Raw genomic sequence first — 14,146 nt, forward strand, 5'->3', positions numbered from 1 at the left:
ATTTATTATCAATTATATTCTGCTTTGACTCTCATTGTAAAAACAGAATATAAGGTTCATTATCTTAACAAATAGGGTAAATTATTACTACAATATATTTTGCTTCAAATTGATCAAATGCTTCATTAACATTTCACATCTACGTGTTTTATTGACACTTTATAACACGAACTTCCTGAATCTTGTGGTGGGATCTACGATACTCATCTTTGCTTTGCTTGATTTCTCGTTGGATCATCAAACAAGTTAGATTCAAAGTCCAATGTTTCTCACTTCAGTTTCACAGTTCGCGTCACACTTTAAGTATATTATCTTTCTTATACAAGCTCATAAGGTCGTAATTCATTATGGGAGCATATATCCAATGTCGTAGGGAGGAGTAACTGGGCCAGTGCCTCGGAGCCCTCACCCATAAAGGCCTCGAGAAAATCAGTCAGGCTTACAAAATTTCTACTTGAGAACTGACTAAAGGATAATACCTAAGAAATTCAAGAATTTAACTGTAATTTGAATAAATTGTCATGGATACTGCAGACCTATCTGTTTATACGCCAGAAAAAATGTCGCCACTCGGTGGCGACGAAATCAGGTTTGGGGCTCTAGACGGGGCCGTAGCGTTGGCGGTGCGACCGGGGCGACAAATAGAAAATCAAGTAATTCAGTTTCTTTTTTCATCTTAGTAAATGATTTGTTTTTAAATTAATAATAATTCAGACATTTTATTAATGATCAAGCTACGGCTAAGTAAAATTACCGGTAATGTAAAACATCGTCTAGGATTATTCACCTGGAACTCCCTTCAGCCCTCTGTGAGAAAAGTTTTTACCTTGGAAAACTGACCCAGATCTACTGCTACTTATTTTTTATAAGTAAGACAGTTTGGTACAAACAGAAGAAACTTCAGTAGAATTCAATAACATTTCTTTATTCGTATTACGACCAAAAAATGTTCAAGTAATAGACATATTTACGCTAGACAATTGCCTACGAAAGACAATTCCTTGGCCATACTAGCTATTGAAAATAATGAAACAAGAAACTGAGATTTCAAGGAGATATTGTCCACATTTTCTCACAGAAAAGTCAGGAGAATGCAATTTAGTGTTTGGATACAATATGTATGTGTCAATATGCAGTTAATTTTGCTCACTTTTATTTTAATTTGTTAGTATTTTTATGTTATCATTATATGATCTTTACACTACATGTTTTTGAACAACGTATCATTAACATCGTCTTGCAGAACAAACATTAACTAACTACACATTTTGATTTGAAACATAAGTTATAAATGCAGGATTGAATTGAAGCAAACACTCACAAATAAATACAAACGTCACCTGAAAAAGTTACTTTAGTTATCCAACGCTATGATAAGTTTACTGAAAAAAAAATGTGTTAATGACAAGGAAAGAAAAATTCATCTTGTTGGATTTTAGCGAAAGTCAGAAAACTAAAAAAAGTTTTTTTGATCACTTACACATTGGACTTTAAAATTTGAATCGTTATTTGTGTACTGTATGCTATTATTAAATCTAGGAGTACATAATAAACTCTGGTTGTTTTTCATAACACAGTGCGGGCGGAGGGCGACTGGGAATTCTCGCCCTTTGCGCTTACAACCCACGCGACGACCCTGGGTCTACAGAGTTATTGTAACTCGACTAAGTTGGACAAAACACTAAGTACATAGATCAAATTCGAATGAGTAATTCAGAAAGTAAATATGTCCTGTCGCTCTTCGTAGACATAGAGGGAACATTTGACAACCTATGGGTCCCATCATTGGTCGATAAATTAGTTAAACTAGAAATGCCAACCTACTTGATAAATATCATTAAACACTAATTTCGGAACAGACGGATCTCAGTACAAATGGAGCAAGAGGAGCTGCAAATTCGTAATGAAAAAGGCTGCCCACAGGGCTCAATATTAGGACCCTTAATGTGGGACATTTTGATACTACCCTGCCTAGAAAAATTAAATGCTAACAATCTAATAGACAAAATAATAGCCTTTGCAGACGATATTGCGATAATATTATCAGCCAATTCAAGAAGAGAAATAGAAATGAAAACAAATGCAATAATTGAAGACCTAAACAATTGGTGTCATGAAAATAAACTAAAATTATCAGTCAAAAAAACAAAATACATGCTTTTCGGTAGAAAATTGAATAGAGGCCCACAAACAGGGTTTGAAAAAACCCGGGTATTTTTGAAAAAACCCAACCCACCTGGGCCCATGTGGGTTTTTTCGGGTATTTTCGGGTTTTATTGGTTTTTTTCGGGTTTAATTGGGTTTTTTCGAAATATTTCAATCTCTTTGGGGTGAAAATGTTAAAATATGATTTACATTTCATGTGTGTCGTTGTCAGAACTTGCAACAACTTTCTATTCACTGTTGTTTTGAAAAAATGCCGCCATTTTGAAATTTTATATTGGATTTCCGAAAAAATCTATACAGCAAATTTAGAATGTCTTGTGCTTCTACCCTCAAAATATCAACTTTAAAAGTCCGAAAATTGCACATTGTAGCATGGATACCCGCTATTTTAAAAAATGGCCGCCATCTTGAAACTTTAGGCCGCCAAAATATGTACAGCTAATTTAGTCTCTCGTGCTTCTACTTTGAAAATTTTAACTTGAAAGACCTAAAGTTGCGCTTTGTAGCGTGGATATCAGCAGCGGCGGAAATTTGTCTTCAACATTGGGGGGACGGGTAAGACGGTATATATACATGGTGGTAGGTAACTCCACCGACAAACTTTGGGAGGTGATTCCTTATATGAAACGAAAGATAAAAGTTCTGATAAACATAGGTCGAGAAACGTCTCCTTTCAAAGTTATGAACCGCCGAAAATTCGAAAAATCATGTTTCGAAAGCTCTGCCTTAGAAACTATAGGACCTATCCCAAGCGGTTTAAGGAATTACACAGGAACTAGTATGCGATCTATCTAAATATCCATGTTTTAACATCCTCCGTTATCGGCGAAACGAACGCGCCATTAGTACTTAAAGGATTATCCCTATACCTCAACTTCCTTTTTACAGTTCGTTTTGCCGATAACGGACCACGGTAGAACATGGATATTTAGATAGAGCGCATACTAGTTCCTTTGTAATTCCTTAAACTGCTTGGGATCGGTCGTGTAGTTTCTAAGACAGAGCGTTTCGAAACGTGAATTTTCGAATTTTCGGCGACTCATAACTCTGAAAGGAGACGTTTTTCATCCCATGTTTATTACAACTTTTTTCTTTCATTTCATATAAGGAATCGCCTCCCAAAGTTTGTCGGTGGAGTTACCTACCACCCTATATATATATATATATATATATATATATATATATATATATATATATATATATGCGATGTACAAAATATTTACGAAGGCGAAAAACAATGCTGAGGAGGATTACCCATGTCGGTCCCGGCGTCCTCCACAGGGGACATAAAATACGACGATATTATTATTGCTTTACAACTTTAAAATCAGACTGGCAAAATTGAAAACTGTTTACAAAGGATGATCCAAATATGATCATTTCCTGTAAACAGTTTTCAATGTTGTCAGTCTGACTTTAAAGTTGTAAAACAATAATAATATCGTCTATTTTGTCCCCTTTGTGGGACTCCGGGACAACATGGGTAGGGGATCAGAGTTATCTTCAACACTGGGAGACGGTCAGATTTGAGGCTTATTCTGGGAGGTATCAATTTCATCTCACTTTCCTTTGTGACAGTTGGACATAAATCATCACATTTCTTCCTAAAAGACACATTTCCAATCGGATTATTGAGGGGGACAGTTCCAAGATTGTAGGGGGTATATTCCCATCATCCCCCCGGGATTTTCGCCAGTGGATATCAGCTATTTTTTAAAAAAAAGCGCGCCATTTTATAATTTTACGTTAGTATGCTGCCAAAATCTAAACAGAAAATTTAGTGTGTCTCTGGTTTGTATCCTGAAAATTTAAAAGACCGAAAGTTGAACACTGTGTGGTAAAGGCAGAGAAACTAACAAATGTAGATCGAGTCATCCTAGGATCTTCAGTGACGTTTGCCAAATATGAATACCAAATAGCTATATTAATTTAAAACAAAGACATAATTCATCAAAATGTCTTAAATATTCTATTTTTCTATGTCTATTTTGTTTATTTTTCAACATAAAATAAATGGTCTTATTGTTGAAGTTCACTTTCGATCCTTTGCGTTCAATTGCGGGAATTTCCCGAACACTTCTTTCACGACGGGTTTTCCCTGAAAATGCAGCTTGCTTCACTGTACATCGAAACTTCCATTAATACTGAAGTTTGAATGCAGCACTTGAAATAGTAAGCATTACGTAGTCTTCGGAGCTCCGAGCATTAAGCTTCTTAATTTTGACAAGAATTTTTACGTTATTGCTAGTGTTGATTCTACAGAATGCTTATCTGAAGGCTAGCAACAAATGACTGAACTTAACTGTTGTTGGAAAACCAAATTTTACCGAATACTTTTGTTACCATCAAAGGTAAGAAATAATATTAATAGTTTTACTAATGTATTTACATATTTACTGTTAGTACCGGCACCTATGAGCTTAAACCCGTCAACGTATGAGGGATAACGTCCCTCGGCGGCGCCGAATCAGGAAACACACTATTCACGGAAAGTATTTTCTAAAATATACAATCGCTTACTTTACTTCAAACAGGCTATAAGCATAATCCGCACATTAATTTGTTCTACAATTATCTCAAGCTAAGGTGAGGTTTTTTATTTATTTATTTATTTATTTATTCATTCATTCATTCAGTGCATTTAGAGCTTTATAAAGTTCTTATGTTGACTATTGTTGTCTATCTTAACATGAAAGCGTATAATTCGCCCAAAGAAAGTTTAAAATCTGATAAAAATAACTTTCAATGTGATCACCTTAGTTATACCAATAATACACTAACAAAAAAGTCAAAAACCCAGGTGGGTTTTAAGATGGGTTTTTTCAGGTGGGTCCAACCCGAAAAAACCCGGTGGGTTTTTTCGGGCTGGGCCCACTTGGGCGAACCCTGCCCACAAATAAAACTAGGCAATCATAAAATAGACAGAGTTAAAGAATTTAGATACCTAGGGGTAACAATCGATGAAAACCTGAAGTATGGTAAACACATTCAAGAAACCGTTACGAGAGGAAATAAGGTGACAAATAAATTGATAACCCTAGGTAAAAATAAATATAAATTGCCTAACAAAATATTAAAATTGTATCACGAAACCCTGCTATGTGCTACAATGACTTACGGATCTAGCATATGGGTGCACAGACTGCTTCAAAACAAGAGAATAAAAGAAAACTTTATCACACCACAAAGAAACCTTCTGATGAGATTAAGTGGTGCATATAGCACCACCCCCAACAATGCCCTGTGTTTGTTACTTGATGTCAAGCCTTTGAACTTAATAGCAGTACAGAGAGCGGCAAATTATTGGATGAAAAGGAATAATAGAGAAGAGGTAAGGGCACTGTTGGGTGATGTTTTTGAAAGCGCCCAAGAGATTGAAGAAAGAATCAAAAAAATGTGGAATATTGAATGGACGCACTCTGCTAAGTCACAAAGACTTAGAAATATTATACCAACGGTAGAAATCAGAGAACAAATAAAGTTTCTTGACCCAGCCCCAGGACTCATTCATTTTCTAACGGGACATGGTCCATATGAAACCTACCTACAAAAAATACAGGCCAAAGACAATTCAATTTGTGAATGTGGTGAAACGGGGACACCAGAGCATCATATACTCTGGTGCCCCTTTCTCGAAGAGTTGTTTAAGGAAAGAGTGGACATAAGACAGAAGACGATAGCTGATATAATGAGAAGTGAGAAAGATTACAATATCCTGAAGAAAATAACAGACCTTTACTCGAAACTAAAAAAAGAACAATTCTATAAAGAAAAACACATAAGAAAAACAAGAGCAGAATGAATGTGGAAGGATGAATGGAATCCAGTTTCTCCTCAGGACCGGAGACTTAAGAACGTCTCGTGGAAGATACTGGAACTCCGTATCTGCCGGGGAGGACGAGTGTGGTTGTGCTAGTGCGTCTCCAGGCATAGGTGCTTGGAACGGAACTCCGGACGCACTAGAGTGTGTTTTTGGAAGTGTCTTTCCTTCGGGTGGCGGGTCCATCTGTGTGTCCGTGTGCGTGTTGGCTGTGACTATGTCCCCATAGGAGTTAAGTTTACTTCGTGAATGACTCAATAACGGTATGTTAATGGAGATTGATCCCTATATCGGCACAGGTGGAAGGATACCTCGGACCAGGATCCACACTAAGTACTCTGAGTGGGCCCTGGACCTCAAACCTGTGATATTGGGAGGAAATCTATTGCAACCACGAGAACATTCAATAAACGAAGGCTCAAGGGACTATTAAGAGGAATGCGGTATGGATTAGTGAAGACTAGTGTGGCTTAGTGTGTTTTGGTGAATGCGGTTTATGTGTCAACTTAGTGTTCTTAGTGCTTTTAGTGTGTGAAACGGGCAAAATATACAGGGAAAAACCAGTGTATAATTAGTGAAAGAATTAAATATGATCACAGGAGAGAAACTTGAAATAGCAGGTGAAAACCAAGCTCATACAGGGAAAACCTGAAGATAGAAGAAGTCCATCAAAGTAAATGAAATAACATAGTAAAAAAGTAAACACTAAATAAACATTAAATTCAAAAATTAAATTAAATTAAATTAAATTAAATTAAAAAGAAATAGAATAAATAAATAAAGCATATTTCTTTTTTAAAAAAAATAAAACATAATAATCATAGTTAATAAATATGGACTCAACCAAGCTAAGTAAAGAAACAAAGTTTAAATAACTCCAATAATAATAATAAGAAGAAGAATGGTATAATAATAATAATACTAATATTACGTACAGACATAAATATACCAAAAATAGAAGTAGCTAAACAGTTAGAAGTAACTAACTAAATACTAACAAGATCAAAATCAAATAAATAAAAATACAAAACAGAGGTAGGAAATGACAACGCAGATCAGAAAGAGTTGAGATAATCTTGATTTGATTAGCAAACAATTTAGTATCAGAACATGTTAGTGTCAAGATCAATGGTCAAATACCCTGGAAATAGTATTAATAGATAGTTGAGTATTGCATAGTTTAATATTAGAATATGTTAGGGTCAAGCTTAACGGTTATAGCACTTTGGAAATTACAACAGTCAATAGTTGAGTTTTGAATAGTTTATTCTTTGTTCATTCTTTGTCTTGTTTTGTTTTTGTTTCGTTTTTTTGTCTCTTGTTTCTTGTTTGTGGTTTCCTTTCCCTCCCTTATTCAAATCCCCTTTCACCTATTCCAAAATGCAAAACAAATAAATTAAGGAAATAAAAGGCAATGATGATAACCCGTGCCGGTTTTAATTTTCAGATACCGGTTCTGAAAGACGGGCCTGAGCCTTAAAAAAAAAAAAAAAAAAAAAAAAACACTAATTTGTTTTCTTTCTGGAATATCTTGTTTTACTCTTCATACTGCTCTCTGCAGTAGCTTATGTGAAGTATAAAAAATTAATATATATTTTTTTCTCTGATTAACCATACAGTTTCAATGATGTCATGCAAAGACGTAAGCAGAAGTTTATTTTAGGGGAGGGAGTCCAAAATCTTTCTGGGTGGTCCAAATTCACAATGAGGGCTAATTGTAATAAAATTTGTAAAATCGACCCTAAAATTAGGTAAAATTTACAAAAAAAAGTCGGGATTTCAAGGAGGGGGAGTTTGGATCCCAGGACACACTTCCTGCGCGTCCCTGATGTCACGTACCTTTTCATGTTGCTACGTTGCCATTTTAAGAAATTACAGAAGCAAAGGAAAGAAACAACCCATTATAAAAAATTAACACAAATACGTCATTTTAAGCAATATAACAATCACTATCCATGTGTTTGGTATCTCTGAAACGATTTGAAATAACAATTGTTGTAAATAGCATTATGATCATTTAAGTCTTTTAGAAGCATCTACATGATGAGACGTGATATGTCAGCACGTTTTCGAAATAAAGTCTTTAGAAAAAGTTAAATTTTCCATTTGTTAAAACTTTGCTCCTTCATTCATTCGAAATACCATAAGTCCATGCCATTTGAGTTATTAGAGATCTCCGAAATGTTGATGTTAGTGATACTGTATTGTCCTATGTTACACTGAATAATGTATGGGGTATTGTGGTTTTATTTAATATCTAAATTAGAAATATGTAATACCTTACGTAGTGTAATTTGAGAAAATACAACTTTATGTTGCGTTGGCAGCACTGCTTGTTTACCTAGTGGTATTTCAGAGTATCTAGAAGAATATCCCCTTCAGTATTTCACACAATATGGTACAAAATTTCAGAATTTTTAATACATATGTACAGGCTCTGATCCAAGGGGAGAGCTATATAGTCCCTCGTGCCGCTTAGGATACATCGGATAAAATTGGCTTCAATCATACTTTCTTTACACTGGATAAAGCGGCAAATTATGCTTTAGCACCTCCGTTGATCATATCCTACGGCCATATATATATATATATATATATATATATATATATATATATATATATATATATAGAGAGAGAGAGAGAGAGAGAGAGAGAGAGAAGGCTTTAGACCTATATATCAGCAGTTCTTTTTTTTTTTTTTTTTTTGCGTGGCTTGAGGAAGGAGTAAGAAAGGTTTGTGTTGTACAGTACGTGCAATGCGAAAAAATGATCACAAAGTTATTTGGGGAGGGGCTTGAGCTCGACAGCCACCCCTTGGATACGCCAGTGTACATCAGTCAACCCTTCCCGTATTATCTAACACAGCTACGAAACTAATTTTGAGTAAAGACAATTTTAATAACTATGAATATTTGAGATGAGACCGAGACAAGACTTAAATCAGTCTCGGTCTCGTCTCAATTTATAGAGGTATATCTCGGTTTCGGTCTCGTCTCGGTTATATAAAAGTCTGTCTCGGTTTTAGTCTCTTCTCGGTATATGAAAGTCCTTCTCGGTCTCGGTACCATCCCTAAATACCTAGTAGAAGACACGTGGCTTTAGGTTTCAACTCCAATGGCCACACTTAATGCAGTCCATAAATAGCTAAATATAATATGCAGTACTTGTACAGTACACAACGAGAGAAATATTAATTCTATTTGTGGTTATTTTTGATTTCGTGTGTACTGTTACATTAAAAAGCTTTTTTTTCATTTGTTGTTGTTGTTGTTGTTTGTTTTAATTCAAAGCTTTAAACATACTAAATTTTAGTCTTCAACTCATGAAAGGAAGGTTGGAATATATCCGCTTGTATTTTTAAGCCTATTTTAGGTGCTTGAGCAACTTCCAAACCTTGTGATTTTTTCCATTAAAAATTTAACATCTTTTCTAAAATGTCATAAATGATAAAGTATTTCATTTAATCTATTCTATATTTTCATTTGAATAATATCTCGTATTTATATTATTATTCTTTAAGTCAGTATTTTTATAGTATTGCATTTAAATTTGATCTATCTAGACTTCCTTAGAATAATGAAAATTGAAATTATATACGAATATTCAAACGGAAGTTATGTGTTTCCCTCAACCACATCTTGGAGACGAGAAACAGTAGTGAGAAAAGTAGAAATGCGCGATTGCGAGATGTTACAATCGAAACGTTTCGATTGTTTAAACCTCTTGAGACATTTCGATTGTGATTTCTTTAACGAGAGGTTCTTAGCGAGATGTTCTTACCGAGAGGTTCTGATCGAGATGTTTCGTTTAGATGTTTTATCTACATATATATAAATGAAAGTATATGAAAGTGTGTGTGTGTGTGTGTGTGTGTGTGTGTGTGTGTGTGTGTCTGTCTGTCTGTCTGTTTGTCCTTTATGGACTCCTAAACCACTCACCGATCGCCATGAAACTTTGGAACGTTGTTGAGTACGCTCCCGGGAAGGGTTTTGGTATATTAAATGTATCCTCAGTGGCGTAGACAGGATTTCTTTTGGAGGGGAAGTCACTTATAACCACCCGATCGCTATGAAACTTTAGTAAGTTGTTCAGTACACTCCCGCGAAGGTTTCTGGTAGGGCACAGTGCATCTCTTCTCAGTGGCGTAGCCAGGACTTTTTGGGGGGGACCTTATCTATCTGTCTGTTCGTCCTTTATGGACTCCTAAAGCATTCATTCGATCGCCATTAAACTTTGGGAAGTTGTTCAGTACGCTCCCGTGAAGGTTTTTAGCATATTAAATGTATCCTCAGTGGCATAGCTAGAATTTTTGTGGGGGGCCTCATTTATATCCATCCAATCACCATGAAACTTTGGTAGATTGTTGAGTACACTCCCGCAAAGGTTCTTAAGAGGGCATAGTACATCTATTCTCAGTGGCGTAGTCGGGACTTTTGTTTGGGGAACCTGTTGGTTATGTATCATCTCAGCATTTGCCTGATGTGAGAAAAACTTAGGAAAAACATCTCCAAATAGCTGCCCTGAAAAAGCTATTACACCTTTTCGACCAAGTGACCCCACCGGAAATCGAACCGGGGATTACTCGCAAAGGCAAGAGCGGTAGCGATTACACCATGTCAATCTGTAAATCTACGCCTCACATAACCTTGCTGCTGGAAAGGTCGTTAAAACTAAATCTTCGAAAGTTCAATTATTCGTTATTGATTCATACATTTTTTATGGGCATTACCGTCTACAACGGCCTTAAGCCTGTAACGTCTGAAGATGACGTCGAGCAAATCACCCGGGGAAACGAAAGGAAGAAAGGAATGGGGAGGGAAGGAAGCGGCATGCTGGGACCTTTCGATTGTTAGAACTTCTCGCAATCGCGCATCACTAGAGAAAAGTATGCTTTGTAATATGATTTTTGATTCAGTTGCTTTGATGATTTTTGATTCTTTGAGCTTCAGTTGCTCGCTACCTGTGAAATGGAATCAGTATTTTAAAAATGAACAAGTTAGTGATTTCCTGTTATTTTTAGGGAGACAAAGAATCACTTCCTTGGCATGACAAAGAATCACTTCCTTGGAGAGTGTTTATAGTGATCGTGGAAGAAAAACGCTGATGGAAAGATAACGAGAGGTGTTGAGTCCACGGCTGGGTGGACACCTGCAAAATTTCTTATCTGATTTCTTCCAAAGACATTTCTCGGTTGGATGAGCACAGGGAAGACTTTACTCTCTTATTGAAGAATGAAATATATGATAAAATTTGGCCCATCCAGGTGAACCAAACCCTAAAGCAGAAAAAGATGCTATATTTTGTGATATAATGGAAAAGGAATAAAACGAAAGGTGTTAGAAAAAAGTCCATATTTTATTTAAACAGTAAGTAGTAACTACAGAATACCTACAATTTAAGTTCGCAATAATGAAAAATAATCTCACAAACTTATGTTTCCTCTAAATATAGCTCCTTTTGTGAGTCACACATCTTACGGTAAATATTGAAAGATATCACACTAGTTTTGCCACAAGCAGATACACGGATTGTTGGACCAAGCGAGGAGTTCATCCCCTCTTTTGACTTTGGTTTCCTACACCTTCTCCTTTAACCACTCCCATACTAAAAAATGCCAAGGTGAGTTCAGGAAAGCGTGCAGGCCATTGAACGAGACTACCTGTTGGGGTAGGCGTAGTTAAGATTCTCTATGACAATCCTACTGTTAAGTATTGGTGCCCCGTCACGCTGTATGTAATGCATCTTCTTGAAGCTGAAACTACATCTTATTGTACAGGTAGGTCAATTTCTAATAAATGTAGATAGCATTCGTCTGTCATTCGTTTTGCAAAAATGATAGGGGCAATCAACATGTCATTAACCAAGCCATACCACACGTTAACAAAAAAATGTTGCTGGAAATTGGTTTCGACAGTAGAATGAGATTTATTCACTGATCAATGATGAATGTTACGAGGATTATTGAGACTGTCTTAAATATCCGTGGACGCGTAGCTAAACAAAATGTAAGACAGTAACTTTCTGTTAACCAATTTCCAAATTGCTATTTTTTTATAGCTGGATTGAAGGTGTTAAACTTATTGACGGTGGAATTGATACAACCATCCACATGTAATGATCGCTAGATGCTACTTTGTAGAGTATGGGTATGTGACGCAATCCGTCTTGTGCTGGTGATTGGGCTACAACGATATTGCATATCTATTTTGTAATTTCTTCTATTTTTAGATCTTGAGTTTGGGCAACGGTGCATAAAAGTACACAAATGTCATGTAGAAGAAGAAGAAAAGAGGATATGTATGTTGTTGATTCTAAATAGAAAATAATAAGATTTAATCTCCATAGTAAAATCATATGTTCGTTTTATAGGTATAATCTGCATTTATAGTTATCATAGCAGCAGATAGCAGATAGTTACTTGTTTAAAAAAGTTGCTATGACAACCGAAAAAGAAAAGTATAATTAATGAAGTTTTGGAGAATAAAGGTAATAGTGATATAATTTGTCGTACCTGATTTAATGTGATTTGATCGTTTTTATATATTTTAAGAAATTATACGGACTGTGGGCTGGAATAAAACGTAAAATATATGTATACTATAAATTAATCATTACATTTTAAAAGGTGGTTCCATCCAAATATACGTTACATTTATCAATGGTGTTATCTCGCCTAAGACGTTACATTTTAGATAGTGGTTTACCGGCCAGGTCATTGAGATTAGTTTGAAGTATAGTAAAGTAGTCTCAACATAGTGATCAACACGCAGTATACTTTACTCAGAAGTAGGAAAAGAACTTATAGAAACATAAAAGTGAGTGTTTCTGGAAATGAAAATATGCATGAAGAAGGTGGTGATGTATAGCTACCAGGTACGAATTCATCAACGAACGTGGCTGATCTTAAAAGACAACTTGGTCAGCAAATATCGCAACAGCTTGGTCACCAAATTCAGCAGCAATGACCAAGAATGGATACTCAACTAGAGCAAATGTCCCATCAAATAACTCATCCATAACACATCAATTAACACAACAAATAGACACTAAATTCGAACAACAATTTCAGCAAATGGATAATCGATTTCAACAAATAAATACCAGATTTGAACAAATTACACAGGTTATGACTCAGCGAATGGATAATAAATTAGATCAGATAACACAGCAAATCAGCACCAAATTTACAATTGTACAAAGTGCAGTAGATGTGGTTGAGACACAGGTGAATGAGTATACTAGTCAGATCACGAAATTGCAGATAGAAGTAAATGCAATCAAGGAGAAATTCAGTGCGGCAAATGATGATCGAGTTCCGGCTCTCAACGTTGGTCTTGTACCGCATGAATCCAGAGTAGCAGTGTATAATAGTGATTCATCCAAAGGATCTTCAGAAAAGGACAATAGTGAAAGTAGTATCGAAGGAGATGAAAGTAGAAATAATTTATCTCACCGCATGAAAAACATTCACACAAATTCTAGATATTTTAAGCATATTAGTAAAAATAATCATTTTCGATTTAGTGAAATCAGATCCTTAACAAAATTTACTGGAAGATCAGATGACATCCCGGCCAGCACTTTCCTAGAAAAATTCGAGGAGGATAGACAGATCTAAATTGTTGAAAATTCTGCCTCATATTTTATTGCCACCGTATTCCGTATGGTTAAAAGCAATCCGAAGCAATTTACGTAATTATCTAGGATTTTAAAAATGTTTTACTTTCTAATTTCTAGAACGATTTCATGTTGGCAAATCGAGACGCCTTGGTTCGAAACAGACGGTTTGATCCCAAAATTACTAAGAATCTAACTGATTTTTTTGATATCCGTATATAAAGAATTGAAATTGATTAATCCGTACCAACAGGAATCAAGAATAATAGCATCAATCCAAATCTTGTTACCTTTTAAGTTGCAACAAATGTTGATTTCTGCACAATGCGTTAATTTCAATCACCTTATTATGATAGTGCAAAATTTTGAAAGTCACTCTAGGTTGCAAGCTAATAGTAATCGAAATCAAACATATGCTAATCGTAATCAAGTTAGGCATGTATCTCTTCGCAACATCAATGTCAGAGAAGAATGTGATTCTAATGATAGTAATAATAATAGATTCTATTGTAATGAGAATAGAACTGAACCTAATTGTACCGG

This window comes from Thermobia domestica, chromosome 4 (genome assembly GCF_964235325.1).
Source record: "Thermobia domestica chromosome 4, izTheDome1.hap1.1, whole genome shotgun sequence".
Lineage (NCBI taxonomy): Eukaryota > Metazoa > Arthropoda > Insecta > Zygentoma > Lepismatidae > Thermobia > Thermobia domestica.